Source organism: Meles meles, chromosome 5 (assembly GCF_922984935.1).
Source record: "Meles meles chromosome 5, mMelMel3.1 paternal haplotype, whole genome shotgun sequence".
Lineage (NCBI taxonomy): Eukaryota > Metazoa > Chordata > Mammalia > Carnivora > Mustelidae > Meles > Meles meles.
In genome coordinates this window covers 129,866,577-129,888,095 of record NC_060070.1, presented here as the reverse complement: position 1 = coordinate 129,888,095, position 21,519 = coordinate 129,866,577, and the positions used below count along the sequence as shown (strand labels likewise).

The window sequence follows — 21,519 nt, the reverse complement described above, 5'->3', positions numbered from 1 at the left end:
ATCTCACATCAAACAAAATTCCAGGACCACATGGCTTCCCAGGGGAATTCTACATTTAAAGAAGAGTTAAATCGGGGCCAATATCCCCGATGAACATGGATACAAAAATTCCCAGGGGAATTCTACATTTAAAGAAGAGTTAAATCGGGGCCAATATCCCCGATGAACATGGATACAAAAATTCTTGACAAAATATTAACAAATTGAATCCAACTGTATATTAAGAGTCATTTACCATGATGAAGTGGGATTTATTACTGGGTTGCAAGGGTGGTTGAATATTTGCAAATCAGTCAACATGATACACCACATTAATAAAAAAAAAAAAAGAAGGATAAAAACCACATGATCCTCTCAATAGATGCAGAAAATGCATTTGACAAAGTACCATGTCCATTCATGATAAAAACCCTCAACATAAGGCTAGAGAGAATATATCCCAACATAATAAAGGCCATATACAAAAAACCCCACAGCTGATATCATCCTCAATGTGGATAAACTGAGAGCTTTTCCTCTATGGTAAGGAACACAACTCAGATGTCCACTCTCACCACTATTAACATAGTACTGGAAGTCTTACCCTCAGCAATCAGACAAGAAAAAGAAATATAAGGCACCCAAATTCAGTAGTAAGAAGTCAAACTTACACTATTCGCAGATGGCATGATATTCTAGATAGAAAATCCAAGAGACTCCACCAACAAGTTGCTAGAACTGATACAGAAATTCAATAAAGTCACAGGATACAAAAATCGATGTACAGAAACCTGTTGCATTTCTACACACCAATAATAAAGAAGCAGAAAGAGAAAGCAAGGAATCAATCCCATTTATAATTGCACCAAACCCCATAAGACATGTAGGAGTAAACCCAACCAAAGAGGTAAAATATCTGTATTCTGTAAACTATAAAACCCTAATGAAAGAAATTGAAGATGACACAAAAATGGAAAAACATTCCATGCTCATGGATTGGAAGAACAAATATTGCTAAAGTATGTATACCACCCAAAGCAATCTACACATTTAATATAATCCATATCAAAATGAGACCAGAATTTTTCATAGAGCTAAAACAAACAATACTAAAATTTGCTGGAACAACAAAAGACCCCAAATACCCAAAGCAATCTTGAAAAAGAAAAGAAAACCTGGAGGCATGACAATTCTGGAATTCAAGCTGTATTACAAAGCTGTAGTCATCACGACAGTGTGGTGCTGGCACAAAAACAGACACATAAATCAATGGAACAGAATAGAGAACCCAGAAACAAACCGACAACTATATAGGCAACTAAGCTTCAACAAAGCATGGAAAAAAAGACATTCTTTTCAACAGATGGTGTGGTGAAAACTGAACAGTAACAGGTCAAAGAATGAAAATAGACCACTTTTTTACACCATACACAAAATAAGTTCAAAATGGATAAAAGACCTAAACATGAGACAGGAAACCATCAAAATCCTAGACAAGAATACAAGCAATAGTCGCTTTGACATTGGCCATAGAAACTTCCTACTAGATATACCTTCTGAGGCAAGAGAAACAAAAGCAAAAATGAACTTTTGGGACTTCATCAGATAAAAACCTTCCGCACAGTGAAGGAAACAACAAAACTAAAAGACAACCTACAGAATGGGAGAAGATTTTTGTAAATGACATATCTGGTAAGTGTTAGTATCTAAAATACATAAAGAACTTATAAAACTCAACACCCCCAAACTAAGTAACCCAATTTAAAAATGGGCAGAAGACATAGACATTTTTCCAAAGAAGACACTACAGATGGCTAAGAGACACATGAAAAGATGCTCAACATCACTTATCATCAAGGAAGTACAAATCAAACTACATTGAGATATCACCTTACATCTGTCAGAAGGGCTAAAATTAACAACACAGAAGGCAACAGTTGTTGGCAAGGATGTGGAAAAAGGGGAAACCTCTTGCACTGTTGGTAGGAATGCAATTGGTGCAGCCACTGTAGAAAACAGTATGGAGGTTCCTCAAAAAGTTAAAAATAGTACTACCCTATGATCCAGCAATTGCATGCTATTCAAAGGATACAAAATACTGATATAAATACTGATTCAAAGGGATACATGTGTCCCAATGTTTATAAAAGCATTATCAACAATAGCCAAATTATGGAAAGAGCCCAAATGCCCATCAAGTTGTGAATGGATAAAGAAGTGATTATATATATATATATATATATATATATATATATATACACACACACACATAAAGAAGTTATTTTATATATTTTGATATATAATGGAATATATTACATATATTATATCCATTATATATATTATATATATTATATCCATTATATATAATATTATATATAATATCATTATATTAATATAATGGAATATATATATTTAGATATATAATGGAATATTACTCAGGCATAAAAAAGAATGAAATTTTGCCATTTGCAACAATGTGGATGGAGCCAGCAAAGTAAATTTTCATGGTGTACAAATGAACAATTCTAATACTGCTATACATGTATACTGGAATTGAACAATTTTGTAAATGGATAGTGGATGGTGGGAGTCAGGTTTCATATCACTGGAGTAGGAATTCATAGGTAAGAAGAGGAGACTAGAATAATCCATGTGGAAGGGATAGAATTGAAGACAGTAAGAATATGATATACATACAGATGGCTACAAACAGAAATATTTATAGATATATGTATATATAAGGGTTGGTACACACATATATTTCTTTCCTCTTCTGGTTGACAGTCTGAAAGAAATCACACTATACAGTAGCAGCAAACACACATAATGTCTGGGCCTTGGTTAGTAAGAGTTCCCAATGGTCAAAGCTAGAATACTTTGAGCAAGAAAACTAATAAATTGGATTATAACATACTTGGATGATAACCAAAATTATAAGATAATATCCATGAGTCCATATTGATACAAATAAATGACTGAATAAAGAAATAGGAAGAGACAAATGTCTTATGCAGAAAATTCCAAATAAATATGTAGATATTCCACTCTAAGGATGGGAAGAATAACTCCCACTCATTAAGTGTGAGCTCCACAAAGTGACTTCTTTCCAAACAATACAGCATAAAAAGGGAGAAAGTAGAATTCAACTACTTAATCCAATTGATCAAGGTCAACATCAGTAGTCATATTTACATTGTGTCCTTGATATGATGTGATGAAAATGGCACTTTCCATCTGTGATCTTCCACCCCAAACCCATAACTCCAATCTAATCATGATTTTAAAGATTTTATTTACTTGTTTGGAGGGGAGGGGCAGAGGGAGAGAAAGAGGGAATCTTGAGCAGGTTCCACACTCAGCCTAGAGCCCGACATGGGGCATGATCTCATGACCCTGAAATCAGGACCTGAGCCAAAACCAAGAGTCAGATGCTCAATTGACTGAGCCATCCAGCTGTCCCTAATCATGATTTTAAAAAGCAGGCACATTCCATTAGAGGGACATCCTACTATGTACCTGACAAGTATTCTTAAAACATCCAAAGTCATTAAAAATAAGAATCTGAGAAACTATCACAGATAAGAGGAGCCTAAGAAGACATGACAACTAAATGTAATATGCTATTGTAGATAGAATCCTGGAACAGAAAAGAGACTATTGGGTAAAAACCAAGGTAATCTGAATAAACTATGGATGTTAGTTAATAATAATGTATCAGTATTGGTCCATAAATTGTAAACAAATGTACCATACTAATGTAAGATAATAATAGGGGAAACTGTCCATGGAGTATATGGAAACTATATTATCTGTTCAGCTTTTCTATACATCTAACCTGTAGTCTACTAATTTTTAAAAGCCAAAAAAATTCAGTTAGCTGTACTTGTGTGAGTCTATTCCTCTCTACTCTTTCACTGATCTTGTAGTATTCCTTCGCTATACCACACTTTCTTTATTACTGTAACTTTAGAATATGTCTTAAAATTGGGTGGTATGGGTCCAACTATTTGTTCAAAAGTTTTAACTATACTAGCTACTTTGCTTTTCTGTAGAAATTTTGGAATTGACTTGTCTGTATTTACCAAAATTTTTTGGAGATTTTGATTGGAATTATATCAAGCTTATGTATGAATTTGGGAAGAACTGATCTCCTTACAGTATTGATTCTCCTTATATATGAATATGGTGTGTTTATATATTTAGAACTTTTTAATTTTTTATCAGCCATTCATAGTTTGCAACAGATATTATATACATGTTTTGTAAGATTACTCCATTTTTATACCTATCACAAATTTTATTTTAATTTTGGTTTACAATTGTACATTGCTAGTATATAAAAATATAATTTGTCTTTGCTGGTTGATCTTGTGACTTTGCCAAACTTTTATTAGTTTTAGAGGATGTTTCTGGTAGAATCTTTGAAATATTTTATTTAGACAATCATATAACCTGTAAATAGGGACAGTTTTATTTCTTCCTTTCCCACGTGTATAGCTTTTTTTTCTTGTCTTCTTGCACTGACTAGGTCTTCCAGTATGATGTTGAATAGGAGTGGTAAGAGTGGATATCCTTGCCTCATTCCTGATTTTATGGGGAAAGTATAATGCTAGAGAGGTTTCCAGATACTCTTTATCAGATTAAAACAATTTCTTTCTATTTCAAGCTTGCTGAGAGGTTTTTGTTTTTATTTGTTTATTTATGTATTTATTTTGGTGAATAGACATTAAATTTTGTCAAATACTTCTCTATATCAATACATAGTGATCATGTGTTTTTCTTCATTTTGGATTACATTCATTGATTTTCAAATGTTAAACCACACTTGCATGCCCAGGAGAAATCCCACTTTGTCATGTTATTTATACTTACTGTTTCTGAGTTGCTAATATTTTGATTTTTAAAAATTGAATTATAGCTGACACACAATATTACATTAGTTTCATGTGTACAACATAGTGATTCCAAAACTCTATGTGTCATGCTATGCTCAACACAAGTATAGTTACCATCTATCACCATACAATGCTCTTACAGTACCATTGACTGCATTCCCTGTGCTATACCTTTCATCCCCATGACTTATTCATTCTATAAGTGAAAGCCTATACTTCCCACTCCTCTTCACCCATTTAGATTCCACATAAAAGTGAAATCATATGGTATTTGTCTTTCTCCATCTGACATTTCACTTAGCATAGTACTTTCTAGGCCATCCACTGGCCTAGAGAGTTGTCACAAATGACATGATCTTATTCTTTTTTATGGCTGAGTAATATTCCATTATATTTCTATCTATCTCTATCTCTTTCTCTATCTATCTAATACCACATCTTCTTTATCCATTTGTCTATGGATGAACACTTAAATTGCTTTCATATCTTGGCTGTCATATATAATACTGCAATAAACATAGGGGACATATACTTTTTCAAATTAGTGTTTTTGTTTTCTTTTTCTTTTTTCTTTTTTCGCCAAAGAGAGAGCACAATCAGGGGAGGGGCAGAGGGAAATAGAGATTCTTAAGCAGGCTCCATACTCAGGGCAGAGCCTGACACAGGATTTGATCTCACAACCCTGAGATCACGACCTGAGCCAAAATCAAGCGTTGGACACTCAACTGACTGGACCACCCGGGAGCCTGAAGTGTTTTTTGTTTTCTCTGGCTAACTACCTAGAAGCAGAAAATTACTGGGAATCATATGGTATTTCTATTTTTAAGTTTTTGAGGAACCTCCATACTGTTTCCCACAGTGGCTGCACCAATTTACATTCCCACCAGCCGTGAGTGAAGTTTCCTTTATCTCCACACCCTTGGAACACTTGTTATTTCTTGTCTTTTTTATTCTATGAGTTGTTAATTTCTTGTTGAGGATTCTTGCATTTATTAAAAAAACACGTAGTGATGTCATGGTCTACAGATGTAGTGGCTTAAGATTTTCTTTTTTTATACTGTCTTTGTTTTTGCTATCATAATAGCACTAGCTTCATAAAGTGGGAAGTGTTCCCTTTTCTATTTTCTGAAAGGGATTGTGTAGAATTGATATTTTTTATCATATAGATGTTTTGAAGAACTTATTAGTAAAACCACATGGGCCTAGAGATTTCTTTTTCAAAAGGCTTTTAACTATAAATTCAATTTTATTCAAATTATTTATTTCAGTTTGGGCACAATTTAGTAGTTTGCATTTCCAAAGAATTGGTCCATTTCATCTAAAGTTTATGTGCATAGAGATGCTTATGTTATTGGTTTATTAGTTTTTAATGTCTATAGGTTTGTAATTACATCAATAATTTGTCTTCTCCTTTTCTGCTTCATCAGTCTAAGAATTATCAATTTTATTGACATTTCAGAGGATCAGCTTTGAGTTTAAGTGCTTTTTTTCATTGTTTTCTGTTTTTGGTTTCATAGGTTTCTACTCCTATCTTTTTTATTATTTCCTTCCTTCTGCTCTGTTGGGTGTATTTTGCTCTTCTTTTTTTATTTCTTAAGATGGAAGCTTAGATTATTGATTCAAGACTTTTATTTATGTTTAATATAAGAATTGAATGCTAATAATTTCCTTCTAAGCACTTTTTTAGCTGCATCTCACATTTTTAAATGTAGGATTTTCATTATCACTCAATTCAAATAGTTTCTAATTTCTCTCAAGACTTCTTCCTTGACCCAAGGATCATTTATAAGTATGTTGCTTAATTTCCAAGTGTGTAGGGATTTTTTTAATCTTTCCTCTATTAATTTCTAGTTTAATTCCATTATATCTAGAGACTATATTTGCTATGATTTATTTCAACCTTCTTATGACTCAGGATATGGTCTATTTTAGTTAATGTCCCATATACTTGAAAAGAATGTATATTCTGATGTTGTTGGATGGAGTGTTATATGTGTAGATTAGATCTAATTGATTGATATTTTTTCAGTTATTTAATCTCCTTGATGATTTTCAATCTCTAGTTCTATTAGTGAGATAAAGGTTTCTGGAAAGAAATCCACAGTCATTTGAAATGTTGTTCCCCTATAGGTAATACATTTTTTCTGTGGCTGCTTTCAAGAGTTTTTTTGTTTGTTTGGTTTTTGGTCTTTGGGTTTTGGGCTTTTTGTTTGTCTGTTTTTAGTTTTCAATAGTTTCATTATGATTTATGTGAGTATGAATTGCAGTCTATGCTGTTCAGATTTGAATTAGTTGCATTGTATCTTTCACATTGAATTGGGGAAGTTTTTAGTCAATTTTTATTCAAATGCTTTTTAGCAGTGTACTCATTCTCCTCTTCTTCTTGGACTCTAATGACACCAATCTTAGACCTTTTGTTATTGTGCCACAGGTTGTGTCCCTGAGGCTCTGGTCATTTTTTTAAGTCATTTTTTCTCTGTTATTCAGACTGGATACTTTCTATTGATCTCCCTTCAAAGTCATTGACTTTTCTCCTTGTCTTTCCAGTCTGCTACTGAGATAGTATTTTGATTATTGTATTTTTCAGTTCTAAAATACCCATTTGTTTCTTTTTTATATCTTCCATTTATTTACTAAGACTTTTTACTTTTCTATTGGTTTCTAGAGTATCTGTGATTGATCACTGGAACAATTTTATACCAGCTTCTGTAAAATCTTTGTCAATTCATTCTGACATCTCATCTTGATGTAGCATCATTTGATTTTCTTTTCCCATGCAAGTTGAGACTTTTTGGGTTCTTTGAACACCAACTAATTTTGGATTGTGTTCTGGCAACTTTGAAGATTATGCTATAAAACTGGGTCTTCTCTAAATTTCATAAAGAATGTTTGTTCTGTTCAGGCCACTAGCTTCAACATGCTTTCAGTGGGCGGTGGTTCCTGTGTCATTTCAGTTCTCAAGTCCTTTGCCATGCTGTTTGGATCTGTTTCATGTGTATGCCATCCAGGGTCTAGTCTGTGATCTGAGCAATAGTCTGTCTTAGTTCAGTTCCCAAAGCATTTAGTATGCTGATTGAGATCAGATCCACACATCTGCCACTTGAAGGTGAGCTTAAGAGTTCAAACACAACATTAAGACATGGTTTCCCTGTGCTTCCCTCTCCCTCTCCAGGATCTCCCCAGTACTTTCTGTTTCTATGGCACTTCCATTTCTAGTCTGCAGACAGGAAGCTGGGGCTTTAATTGCCCCATTCTGCCACATGCTTCTCCAAGTGTACCCCTGTCTGGAGCCAGGAAACAGGAGAGCAGTGAGAAAAAGAAAACAACAGAATTTGGCCCCAATTTCTTGGGACCATAGTGTCACTGCTTGGACAGTGATGTTTTATTTCTTTGGGATTTTGGCAGTTGCAGGCTCCATTTGTTGCCATTTCAGGATTGCTTACAGGCTGGATTGCCAGAGAAAAAAGAAAAGAAAAAAAATGGGCATTTTCCATTTTCCCTGAACATTGACAATTTCCCATTCCTTTCACTCAAGTCAGAACTAGAGAGCATCTCCTGGAGATTTCTGTCTTCAATCTATGCCTACTTCAGAATGTTGGGCTGTATTGGGTTCAGGCTGAGGGATACAGTAGGGGAGAGGAAAGGGCAAAATCATTGTCATGTTGGTAGTACTATGAATTCTGGTCTTTCCCATCCCACCTGCTACTATTTACTTTTTAGACTCCTGAAGTAGTTGCTTTAAGCATGTTTCCAGGCGTTATACTACACTCAGTGGAGAGATGGGGGTGGATTGTACTTATTTTATCTAATCCAGAACCACAAAACCAAGCTAAATTTCATGTCCAGATTATTTTACTGGAGAGTTTTATCAAGCAGATGATTTCATTCAAAGAGCAAATTATTTCATTCTTAATCAAGTTAATACACTCTCCAACTCACTTTTTTGAGATTAAGCTTATATTAAAAATCTGACACACACACGAAGAGAAAGAAAATCAGAAGCTAATCTAAATCATCAACATAAAGGTAAACTTTAAAACCAACTAGTAGCAAACAGAATCCACCAAGATGTAAGAAAGATAATACATAATGGCTAAAGTAAGCTTCCCAGGAATGCAAGGTTAGTTTCAAATTAGGAAAACAATCACTAAAATATACCACATCAACAGATAAAGATTAAAAACATGATTATCTCAATATATGCATACAAATATTTGATAAATTCAATAACTATTGATCATACTAAAGTGAGTCCTTAAAAGTTTTCACATTAAGATCAGTAACAAGATAAAGGTACCTATCTACTGTACAGGAGGTGTTCCTAAATACAAAAAAAAAAAGGTAAAAATGGTACAAGATTAAAAATGAACACACAAATGATCATAATTCACAGATAGGTGACGCCTAATATCCCTCTCCGAAGGACAGGGAGAATTTGGGAGGCCTCTCTGACAAAGGAAAGAAACAGAGATGGTAGCAGCAGGAAGAGTGGAGAATTCTCTTCCTTCGTTTTCTGAAAACTGATATGGGACTGTGTTTTCTGCCCAGTGCTTGTATCTGAATATATAGATATAGATATAGATATAGATATAGATATAGATATAGATACAGATAAAGATATAGATATATGACAAAAGCACAGAACAATCCTAAAGAAAATATTACCACACTAACAAAATTTTACTTATTTTTTCATGCCTTTTTCAGTCTTCATGCCTTATGCCTAGTTTTTACTTTGTTGTTGGGAAAGGCAATCCAGCAAGGGTGCTGAGCTCCCTGCAGGTTCCTGCCAAGTATGCCAAGAATGCTTGAATGCTCTTTGCCTGGGCTATTTCTCAGGGTTATACTTGCCGTGGGCAGCCTCAAGAGTTAACATCCCTCCCCAGGAAAGACCAAGCTTGTTTCTGCTTTTTGAAAAACGGGGAATCTCCCAAGCTTCATGTTCCTCTCCCGAGAATTGCAGTCCTCTGGTTGTGAAGGCATCCATGAAGGGCCTTTTGCATTGCCTTCATGGGATTTGGGTGGCATGGGGAACCAACACAAAAGAACATGGTAAGCTCCACCTGCCACTTTCGCTGTGAGTAATGAATAAATTCCTTTGTCTCTGACCCAGAAGTCTCACATCTTCTGTCCGCATCTGTAATAGGATGTAATAGACTAACTTGTTAGCTTGTAAGTAGAGTAAAATCCTAGAACCTGCACAGTGCTTGACAATTGTGTAGTCCCAGTTTACTTATTTCTTGTGTGCAACACTTTCCATGACCAGGTTTTATAAGTTGTGCATAAGAACACATAATTTTTCTTGTAAGTGTATAATGTTACATCAAAGTGATACAATATAATTTGCTTCATCAAACTTTTATTTATAACTTTTCATTTAAAAAAATCTATAACTTAGTGATTTTAAAAAATAATTTCTTAGGATAAATTCTCAAGAATGAAGTTAAAGTATTGAATGTAATGAATAATTTCTTCATAAATTGTCCCATTACTTCCTGAAAGAAAAAATTAGTAATAGAAGAAAATATGCCTACCAAAGACTCATTTCTGACCTAAAGACACTGACAGATTGAAAGTGAAGGGGTGGAGAAACATCTATCATGCAAATAGATGTCGAAAGAAAGTCAGAGTAGCACACTTCTATCAGACAAACCGGACATTTTTGTTTTTGTTCTTGCATTGTTTTCATTCTGCTTTGGTATCAGGGTAGTACTGGCCTCATAGAATGATTCTGAATGTGTTCCCTCTATTCCCTTATTTGTATGATTTTGATTTTGATGAAGAGTATCATTAATTACTTTTTTCAGTGTGGTAGATTCACCAATGAAACTGTGCAGTCTTGGGCTTTTCTGTGCAGGGAGATTTTTGATTCCTAATTCAACTCTGTTATTGAATTGTTTGTTATTGGTTTAAGAAGATTTCCTACTTCCTGGACTCAAAATCCATGTTTAAACTTGGTAACTTGTGTGTTTTTAGGAATTATCTGTTTTTTTTTCTGAGTTATCTGAATTGTTAGTATATAATTGTTTATAATAATCTGTTATCATACTATGTATTTCTGTGGTATCTGTTGTATTGTTTTCCATTTCTCATTCTGTTGTTGTTTTTTAAATGTAGAAGATAGAACTTTAATATCAAAGACAATTTTATTTGGACATAAAATAATATCAAATACATTTGTCATCATCTGCTGCACATGGTGGTTTTGGAGAATTCATGTCTCAATTTGGTTTTGAGTCTTCTCTCTTTTTTTTTCTTAGTTTAGTTAAAGCATTGCCAGTTTTGTTTATTTGGGATGAAAAACTAGTCACTACTTTCAGTGTTATGTCATTGTTTATTCTGGTCTCAATTTTATTTATTTCTGTTATTTATTTGTTATTTTCTTCCTCTCCTAAATTTCAGCTAAGTTTCTCCTTTTTCTACTTCCTTGTGGTGTCATGTTTTTTATTTGAACTTTTTTTCTTAATACAAGCATTTATAGCATAAATTTCATTATAACATCTGCTTTTGCTGCCTCCCACAGGTTTTGGAATACTATGCTTTCTTTTCTCATGTTCTGAGACATATTTTGATTTGCTGTTTGATTTCTTATTTGGGCTATTGCTTGTGCAGGGGTGTGTTGTTTAATATTTACACATTAAGTATTTACATTGTAGATTTTCCAACTTTGTTTTATTGTTGATCCTTACCTTTGGTACCGTTGTGGTTGGAAAATATACTTGGTATGATTTCAAAAAAAGAAAAAGAGGAAAATTCAGCTCCATGATTAAATAAATAATAATTAAGTGATTAAATTTATTAAATAATTGTAAGTAGAGAATAGTTTCCATGAAAGCACAGACTGTATCTCAGGGATTTGAATCCAAGTATCTTCAGAGTAGCTTTTGAAGACTTAGAAAGATTTTATTTTGTAGGATATTAAACATACTAATTCTTGAAAGAAATTTAGTACTGTTTGGGTTATCTACTTATTAGGAAACCTTTATGCACATTATTATATGTAGCTTTGGGGTCTAATCAGGAGATAGCACGCAGTTGGGCAAAAAGGAGCTTAATGTAAAGAATTGTGAACGATGATAAAATAGTGAATGTAAGGGGCGCCTGGGTGGCTCAGTGGATTAAGCCGCTGCCTTCGGCTCAGGTCATGATCTCAGGGTCCTGGGATCGAGCCCCACATCAGGCTCTCTGCTCCGCAGGGAGCCTGCTTCCTCCTCTCTCTCTACCTGCCTCTCTGCCTACTTGTGACCTCTCTCTCTGTCAAATAAATAAATAAAATCTTTAAAAAAAAATAGTGAATGTAAGATCAAAGACAACTCTGTAAGTTCCTTTAGGCTGAGAGAAACCACCACAGAGAGACAGACAGTGCTTGGGTTCAGACCTGTTGGGGAGACTGTGGCTCGGCCCCCATGTGGCAAAGAAATTCAATGCTTTGCTCCCGCTGGAGCTGAACTGGAGTTGCTGGGAGAGCAGTAGGCCCCCCTGGGGGTACAGGCAATAGGCGGCATCTGCAAAAGGGGGCTCGGCTTTCCCTGCAGAGGGGACTGTGCCCGGGGTCTGCCTGGCCCAGGCTGCAAGTTGGCAGTGTGTCTGGGCCCCTCCACTGGGGGTCGTGACGCCACACCATAGACCCCGGCCCTCACAATAAAGCGCCCCAGAACCTCTTCCTCTGTGCTGGCCTGTCCTCCCAGAACCCTCCACCAAGGAAGCTTAACATCATGCTTGTTCAGGAGCAGAAATGCTGAAGGGAATTGTGCTCATCACGCAGCAAATTAGAGGTGGCATTTGGGGCCAAGAGGCGATAGGTGGACATGTTAAGTCCACTGGGCCAACTTTTCTGTAAGTTTTATTTAACTACAGTCGCATCTGACCACTCCTCAGTGGGCTTAGTGGGCTGCATGTTATTTTCCGGAGTACGAAGGAGGCGGGCAGTGGGCAAACTCTTCCTTCCCCCAGCCTGCCAGCCTCCGGGCCCCCAGTACCCTTACTGTTTGCCTTCCTTTGTCTGACGCAGCCTCAGGAGCAACACTCCTCTGAGGGGAGAGGACTTCAGCTCCGTGCAAGTGTAGCACACAGTGCTGAAGTCAGTCCGAAAATCACGGGAGCACCTGGGGGGCTCGGTCGTTGAAGCATCTGACTTTTGGTTTTGGCTCAGGTCACGATCTCAGGGTCTTGAGATCGAGCCCCGTGTCAGGTTCTGTGCTCAGTGAGGAGTCTGCTTGAGATTCTCTCTCTCCCTGTGCTCCTCCCCCTGCTTGCATGCTCTCTCTCTCTCTAAAATAAGTAAGTAAATATATAAATAAATAAAATCTGAGAAAGAAAGAAGGAAGGAAAGAAAAGAAAAGAAAAGAAAAGAAAAGAGAACTGGTTAGAAATCATCCCTCACAATTCCTCTGAGAACCAAACACTCCAAAGCCTTTCCAGAAGGGTTAAATGGCAGTTAGCTAAAACCAAAGTCCCCCTCAGTGTAAGGGCAGAACACGCTGAATATACAACTTTTCCTGTAAGTCAGGCACCTGTAAGTGAGGCAATTTTGATTTCTGTAAATAATATAAGCAATTTTGTAAGTAAGCAAGTAAGCAATTTTGATTTCTGTAAGGCAACTTTCCTGTAAGTAAGGCAATTTTGATTTCTGACTGTGACAGGGACAAATCCTGGTGTCAGCATCAGTAAGGAGAGAAGCCAGTTCCTACAGTGAAAAGCCCAAAGCCCCTCACTCTGCAGGAGCTTCCGTCCTAGAACCGTTAACCCACATCTAACCCACCATTAACGCCTCTTTTCTGCCCTGTGTTCTGTAAGACCGTCCTTCATGAAAGCAGTTCTCAGATACGCACACTGCCTTGGACACCCTGAGACACTGGACTCTCCTTGGCGCCCACCAGCGGCGCTGTAAGCTCAGCCACACGACAGAAAGTCCAGTGCAGAAGGTTTGCCTTCGACTCCATCCAGAAGGGTTCAATGAGTCAGCTCTTGGGGACCTCGTGAGAAAGCATGGTCAGCCAACATCAAGCTTTTTCACACACTCAGGGAGGGAACAGTTAGGGTAGCCCATCATCCCTCAAGCCTGGCTTTGTCTCTCTGTTCACAATTGGCTCTTAATAACTAATGATTGATCATTAAGGACCCAGTGGCTGCTGCTTTGCTCAGGGGTGGGGCAGGAGGTGGAGGAGGGTGTGACGCAGTGAGGCACCGCTGTACCAGAGAATCCCAGGACTTAAATCCCTGAGGGGACCACAGGGAGCAACGCTAGTCTCCCCCCAGGTCCCACTCAGGTGGACATCGTGGCTCCTTTCGTGGTGAATGAACAGAGAGCTAATTTATTCTGGGAAAAAGTTAACGATTGGGTGAAGAACGAAAGTGACATCCAACACGAAGTGTTGATAACATCTCTGGGGCAAATCCAAATCAGTGTCCTCTAGGCACAGAGACAGGACATTCCCTGCCACATGTCATAGGTATTTGTGTACGAGTCTGTGCCCCCTCTAGTTTAACAATCCACTTAGAATGTGGCCTATGCTGTCCCCATCTGTAGGCACTTAAGGTACAGCACCGCACATAATTGCTTGAAAAACATCTTTGGAATAAAAAATAAACATATCTAATAGATTGGACGTTTAACTTGATGGGATAAAAAAGAAAAAGAAAACTTCATGAACATAATCTAAGGTTTTACAGAACTTCTAACCCAAGTATTACTGAGCACAAACCTGAAGGAAGCCAGATTCACAGCATTTTTGTGGCTTGAAAGAAAATCTTTCACACTCATCCCGTCCAACCAGCCCTTGAGGACAGGTGGCGCTCCGAGCCAGCACCGTGGGTCCCAACCATGGCAACACCAAAGAGACGCAGTTAGCCAAACAGAAATGAACACTTGGGTTTGACGGGAGACCCTGTACACAGCTCATCTTTATTCTATCTAAACATGAACTGATAATGACCCAGAATCAGTCCACCCATCCTCTTTCATCAAGCAGATCAGACAGGTTTGACATAAACTGGGCTGTTTTGTTCCTCCTGTCCTATGGGGGGGCTTTGTCTGGTGTGGTCATAGTAATGCGATCTCCTAGCAAAGAAAGGGGATGTTCAAGGAAGATAGTTGGTAGCGATGCTGGGCACTGGCCCTGTGGAGTCTGTTCTCTGCTCAGGCACAAGGGTCCCGCCAAGGGAGAGCCCATGACAGACAGAGGGAAACAGTCTTTCCCTTTTCCAGGTCTGGAATAATGTTGCTAGCCATACTGGACTTGACCTGAGTAAGGTTCTAAAGGTTTATGGTTTCAACCCATGCTAAAGGCTATATTCCTGTACGGGGTTTGTATACTTGCATGAGATGTTTTTGTATGCCCACAGATGGCCTGCATTCACACTGCGCAGCCTACAGCTTCGGTACTGGGAGTGGGCCATGCAAGGTACTCTGCAGGTGGGAGCCGTGGATCTGAATGTAGCTAAGTTCGTGGGCATTGAGGGACGCAGTGTGCACAGAGGTTAAGAGCCTGCGCTCTTTGGTAGAGGACCTGGGGTGTGATCCGAGCTCCAAAACTCATTAGCTGAGCCATTTCCTTTCTCTCCAGCATGGCTCTCTTCCCTGCACCATCTTCTACAGGACTACTACTAAATGGTACCTACTTGCGTGGATTAAATGACACACTTCTATAAAGTCTGTTGCCCAGTGTGCAACATTGAGTAAACATTCTATAAACTTTAGCCATGGTTCTGGTCAGTATTCAGTGAAAAAAATGAGCTTAGCTTCTAGGCTGGGTGTCTGGGAATGGTCTGGGAGTGAAGCTGGAAGGCACGGGTTCATCCCGTGGAGGACAGAGTCCTGAGACTCACTCCAGGATCTGCCACTAGAGGGAAGCAAATACGCACCCTGCGTCTTTGCCCGCTCCCCGGGCAACCACAGTACTTGGGAGCATCAGATGGTCGGGTGAAGGGGGTTCACTCTGTGTCCGTGTGGTTCCAGATGGTCTTGGGAGCCCCAGTCACCTTCTGCAGACATAGATGCACAATGCTTGTGCAGTATGTAGTTAGCGGCTTCACGACGCAGAACCGGCCAAGCCATGTGATTAGAATCAATACTTTGGGTAAGTATTGACTCAGGTCACCAATCAATTTGTGAACCGTGTTAAAACCAAACAAAAAAAGAGTATGTGACAATCATCAGAGTAAACAAAGACAATGAGGATTTTCCTTCAATTCGCCAGACTTGGGTGGATCGCTTGTTGTGAACCTAAGTGACCTTGATCATCTCTTCTTGGCAATGGCAGGTCCAAGCTGGCGGGCATCCCGGCCCGTGGAAGGAGCAGGGATGATGTGAGAACTTCTGGAGCCACCACCGGGGACAAAGAGCCCTTGAACCATATTTAGCCTGGAGCCTCGGGATTTACAATTTGGGCTCCTTGTGGTTCTGGCTACAGCGGTCAGAGGTGTGATGTGAGTGCCATTCCCTGATGTCCTTTACCAAGTCTACGTGTGGCACTTACACTGCATTCTGAAGACACCTGGCTTATGTGATATTAAATATTAAATAGGAGAAAATACGAACTTGAAGTATCACCAGATTGGCTTTTGGAATCTTCTCTTGCTCCTCTATCCTATCTCTGACCAGAGACCGCTTCTTATAGCCTCCATCTGCTTCAACTCATACTTGAAGATCCTGGGGCTGAGGAGAGATCTTGGGGAGAAATGTGTGACACCTAGGTCTTCTCACTCTTGAGCTCAGCGGGTGGCTCATGCAAATCGGAGACCATCCCCAGCAGACAGGGTTAGGATATTCCTGCCTCTTTTTGATTCTACATGCATTCATTCATTGGAGTTCTGGTATGTGCTAGTGTGTTCTAGTATGTGCTGGGCACCATGGGTTCCCATTTTCCTGAGATGCACAGTGTATTGGGGGAACAGATGGATAAAAGGAACCAAAATACGTGGAGCAATGTGGGGGGAAAAGCTACCTGTTCAGCCAGCTGTATCCATCTAATCAACCCTGGAAAACAGATTTCAGCCAGAATCACTCAGAGTTAGTAATCAAAACCCCAGGCAATAAAAGGTCTATTTAAGTAGTACAGCAAGCCTAGGAGGGGGGAGAGATTAGCTCCACTTAGGGTGGGTCAGGAAGACTTCCCAGATAGGACTTTTTGAATGGAATTTTGAAGGACACCTAGGAATTTCCAGAGAGAAGAGTCTAAGAGATGACAGGAATAAGATCAGTGGTGGGCAAAGCATTTGATTGTGTTGAGGGCTCTCTGCTGGAGTGTGAGGTCTGTGTGTGCCGGGGCTGGGCTGTGCCTGAGTTTGTGGCAGCCACGGGAGGGCTAGGGAGTCTTGATGAGAAAGCAGATTAGGGATTGGTAGGGCTATATCAAAGAAGTCTTGTGCTTTCTTCTGGAAGCAAAGGGCAGCAATGGGAGGTGTTTAAGCTGGAAGGTTAACTTAGAGCATGTTCAGATTTGTATTTTAGACATATCCTTCGGTAGCAATGTAGAAAAGGGCAAGGTGGGAGGTCTGGCAACCATTTCAGAGATGACTATATAATGATAAAAAATTTCAGGGCACCATGTGGCCCAGCCTCATGAAACCTGAGGGTCTCATATTCTAAGAAACAACAATAAAAAGCAATTCCAGGGGTGCCTGGGTGGCTCAGTGGGTTAAAGCCTCTGCCTTTGGCTCAGGTCATGATCCCGGGATCCTGGGATCGAGCCCTGCATCCCATCCGGCTCTCTGCTCAGCGGGGAGCCTGCTTCCCCCTCTCTCTCTGCCTGCCTCTCTGCCTACTTGTGATCTGTCAAATAAATAAACAAAATCTTAAAAAAAAAAAAAAGCAATTCCAGTCTTTCCTTGTGCTTCAAGAAATTGCTAAAGGGCATAGCAACACATCTTGGCAGTTCTTCCTCTTCAGCGATCCACACTCCCTAAGGGTGAGCACCCGGAGAGCAGGGATTCTGTCTTGCTTACATTTGCATCCATAGTTTTGAGACCAGCCTTTGGAGCTTCACAGACACTGTGTGAGTCGTTTTTGACTCCACAGCAGAGCTTCTCATAGTCCAACGCCGGTCCTTCCCACCCTCAGCCCCTGTGGCCTCTCCCCTTCTTCCCATTTCCTCTCTTTGCACCTCAAAAGCCTGGGAACTCACCTGGCGGTCTGCTGTGCTTGGAGGATGGTATAAAGCTCTGGGGATAAAGATGAGAGCCTTTTATAGAATAGAGGCTAGGAACACTTAGATATGAATGACTTGTGCATCTGTCCCAGAAGGGGTATTCCAGGTGACAGGTGATAAGAACCTAGGCCCAGGTGCTAGTAATGGGAGGAAAGCAAGGATGGCTAGGTTCCAGGATGTTACAGGGAAGCATCCACAGATGCTTCCCTAGACACTAGACCAGAGAGCTGGAGTGTCATCATGACTAAAAGGAGGACTGCGTTGATTTATTCCCTGAACACGCACATGGACTCCAAAGTTAATAACAGAGTTACGCACCCTGAACCCAAGCATACTACATGTCAGGCAGTATACTGCACTAATGCATTTGGCATAAAAACATTTTTGAACTCACAGGCATAACCCCCATGAACTTACTGTGATCTATGTCTTCCAGATGAAGAAACTGAGGCACAGAGAAGATAGGTGACTTGCCTGATGCCACAGAGGTAGCGGCACAACTGGGACTCAGACGCAAATCTGTACAGTGTTAGAGATCAAAACCGCCAAGCTATGGTATATGTCGAAGTTTTCAAATACTGGGGCACCTGGGTGGTTCAGTCTGCTAAGCAGCTGACTGTTGGTTTCAGATCAGGTCATGACCTCAGGGTTGTGAGATGGAGCCCTGCTTCTGGACCCATGCTCAGCACGGAGTCAGCTTGAGATTCTCGCTCTCTCTCTCTCTCGCCCTTTGCCCCTCCCCCTGCTCATGCCCTCTTTCTGAGATAAATAAATAAGTCTTTTAAAAAAAGAATTTTCAAATACTGATTTTTCTTGAGGAAAGAAAAATTAGCATCTTTCCTGGTGTCATAATTGTTTCGAAACTTTATTTGCCACCTTTCCCTCTCTCTCTCTCTCTCAACCTACTGTATTGTTTGGGTGGAAAAGAGAGAGGGAGAGAACAGTGGTGTATAAGAGCCTATTTATGAGAAAACCTCCCAGTGTAATTGCTTCAGGTAACTTATGACTTATTAGCTAGTGATACCAGATAATGTTGTAGTAGTCAACAAATATTTTATAGTCAAAAAATATTTTGTGTTCTTATTCTACTTAGACATCTATTCTAGACATTGAAAGAATCTTTGAGAAAGGCAAAAACCAATACAAACTTTGGGGCCAAGGAGGCCTCGTAGAGTCTAGGAATGTTGAAAACTTTTCTCAGGCTCACAAGCTCATACGATTATTTCTTGGGCAGTGGCTCAAAAGGCTCCTTTACCTGTACTTGGGCTGTGGGTGTCTGTTTATAACTTCGACATGTTAATGGGGTACCATTAGTTCCTTTCCTCAAACCCCATTCCTGGTCCTTATTTTGCCATTTAATATTATGGTCATAGTTGATTTCTTATGAAGAAAGAAAGGAAACCTTTAAACAGGGGATTAAAGCATTGATCTAGTAACTCACCAGTAATATCCTGCCTTGTGACCTTCAGCTCAAAATCCACAGCATATGGATCAGAAGCAGCGATGACGTAGCCCTGCTTTTTGAGATTATCTATGGACAATTTTTCAAGGCTCCATTGAAAGACCTGGGTTCTTTCTTGGTGCGCATAGATGGTGAGCACTTTCCTTTTTCCCTACTTTTTTTGAAGTAAGTTGTCACACCATGTTATGTTAGTTTCAGATGTACAGCATAGTGATTCCCCAACTCTCTAGGTCATGCTATGCTCACCACAGTGTAGCGACCACATCACCATACCTCACTATTACAATGCCATGTTCTCTATTCCCTGGGCTGCACCTTTCATCCCTGTGATCAATTCCCCAGGTGAGCACTTTCTCACCTAAATCTGAAGAAGAAAATAAAGAAAATAAAACTTTCTGGGGAAAAAAATTCTTGGCCATGATTCAAGGAAGAAGAAAACCATTAGCAAATATTGTATTTAAGTGCATCACCATATTCAAAGCAGAGAAATAAGATTTTTAGTGCATACTTCTTAAAAAGTGTGATCATTTTATATTGTTTTAAGTGGTAATTTACAAGTTTCACTTTCACTGGAATTTACAATTAGAAAATAGAGTGGAATAAATCATGTCTTTTCAGGATGAAACAAGCAAACTTTATTAAAAGTTTCATATGCTTTGGTTATTTTGGGATGAGAGATTTTAACCCTTTTCTTGGAGAAATAAATATAGTTCATGCTCTGTGCTGAATGACAGGGGTCCTGACATTTTGCCTTCAGCCATGGCTATGATTGATAAATATCAATCTGATTGTAAGAACGGAGTTATGTCTTCTTCTCCAGGTCCACACTCAACCCACCATGCAAAGAACTGACCTAAGATTCGGCAGGCCTGAGACCAATTCTGCTTTTGGTGGTGATACAGGGAGCCGAGAGAAATCCAAACTGGTGATGACTCACAGGCTTTGCTTATGTCCTGCCCCTCGTCACCCCTGGTATAGAACTAGCATTTCGGAAGTCCCTGTGAGACTCTTCAACCTTCTGGAAGGCAAAAATGGCAGGAGCCCTCTGTGCGGGATGGGTTACAACAAAATCCAAATGCTTAAGTGCAAACCAGAGCTACTACAATTAAAATGATAGATCCTCGATTTTGTAGGATTTGTTCAGGCCCTAAAAAGGGGATATATACATAATGCTAAAATTATCAGCTTCAGGCCATTCTCCCAAGAATAGGAATTTGTCTTTATTTATTTTTTTCCCCCGGGGAGGAGATTTTATGGCTATTTGGCTATTGCAAAAAGGAGGAGCCTCTGAGAGCTCTGAATTATCCGCCGGCCCTAACCCCGCATTCCTGACATGGATGGCCCTTCCCAGCCAAGGAGGAACAAAGAAAGATTGGCCGTCCTGCAGCTGCGGCCCGAGCCCGCCCTACTTCGAACGCGCCTGGCTGGAGACATCGCCTGCACTAGCTTGGCCCATGAAGCCTTCACTTTCTTCCAGTTAATCCGTGGGTCCCTAAATGCCTTTATTAGTTATTATCCTCCTCCCCACCACCACCACCAACTATCCTTAAATTACACAAGAACCTGGGGCGGGGGGGTTGCTCAGGATTTTTGCTTCCAAACCTTAAGACTTGGAAAGTTGTTTCCCTCCGCCACCGCGGGTGCTCCCGACCCTGACATTTTGGGGTCACTGCCGAGTTTTCCGACGACCTACAGGGCCTCACAGACGTTTGTTCGCTGGGACGGACATGCCCTAGATGGTTCAGCATTCACGGCCCTCAGGTTCCTCGTAGTGGGTTCCTAAGCGGCAACTTTCTCAGCTTACATTCCCTCGGCCACTGTCCCCAGTGCAGAGCCTCCCACCTCGGCAGCTGGCACCTACAACTAGATTACTTTATTATCATTACTTTTTAAAAACAAACAATTTCACATATGTAAAAGTAAATGTTATATAAATATGACTTAAAGGACAGTAAAATGAATAAGCAAGTACCTACCATCTTTTTTTTTGTTTTTTTTTAAAGATTTTATTTCTTTATTTGACAGACAGAGATCA

General features: G+C 39.5%; 1 long non-coding RNA gene across 1 annotated transcript in view; it reads left to right on the top strand.

Moving 5' to 3' along the window:
* LOC123942012 overlaps positions 1-17,582 on the top strand; it is a 48,375-nt gene extending 30,793 nt beyond the window's left edge. The window contains exon 3 of the long non-coding RNA XR_006818379.1: positions 16,136-17,582. This is a non-coding gene — a long non-coding RNA (uncharacterized LOC123942012). The remainder of the gene's footprint in view (positions 1-16,135) is intronic.
* Positions 17,583-21,519: the final 3,937 nt, after the last annotated feature.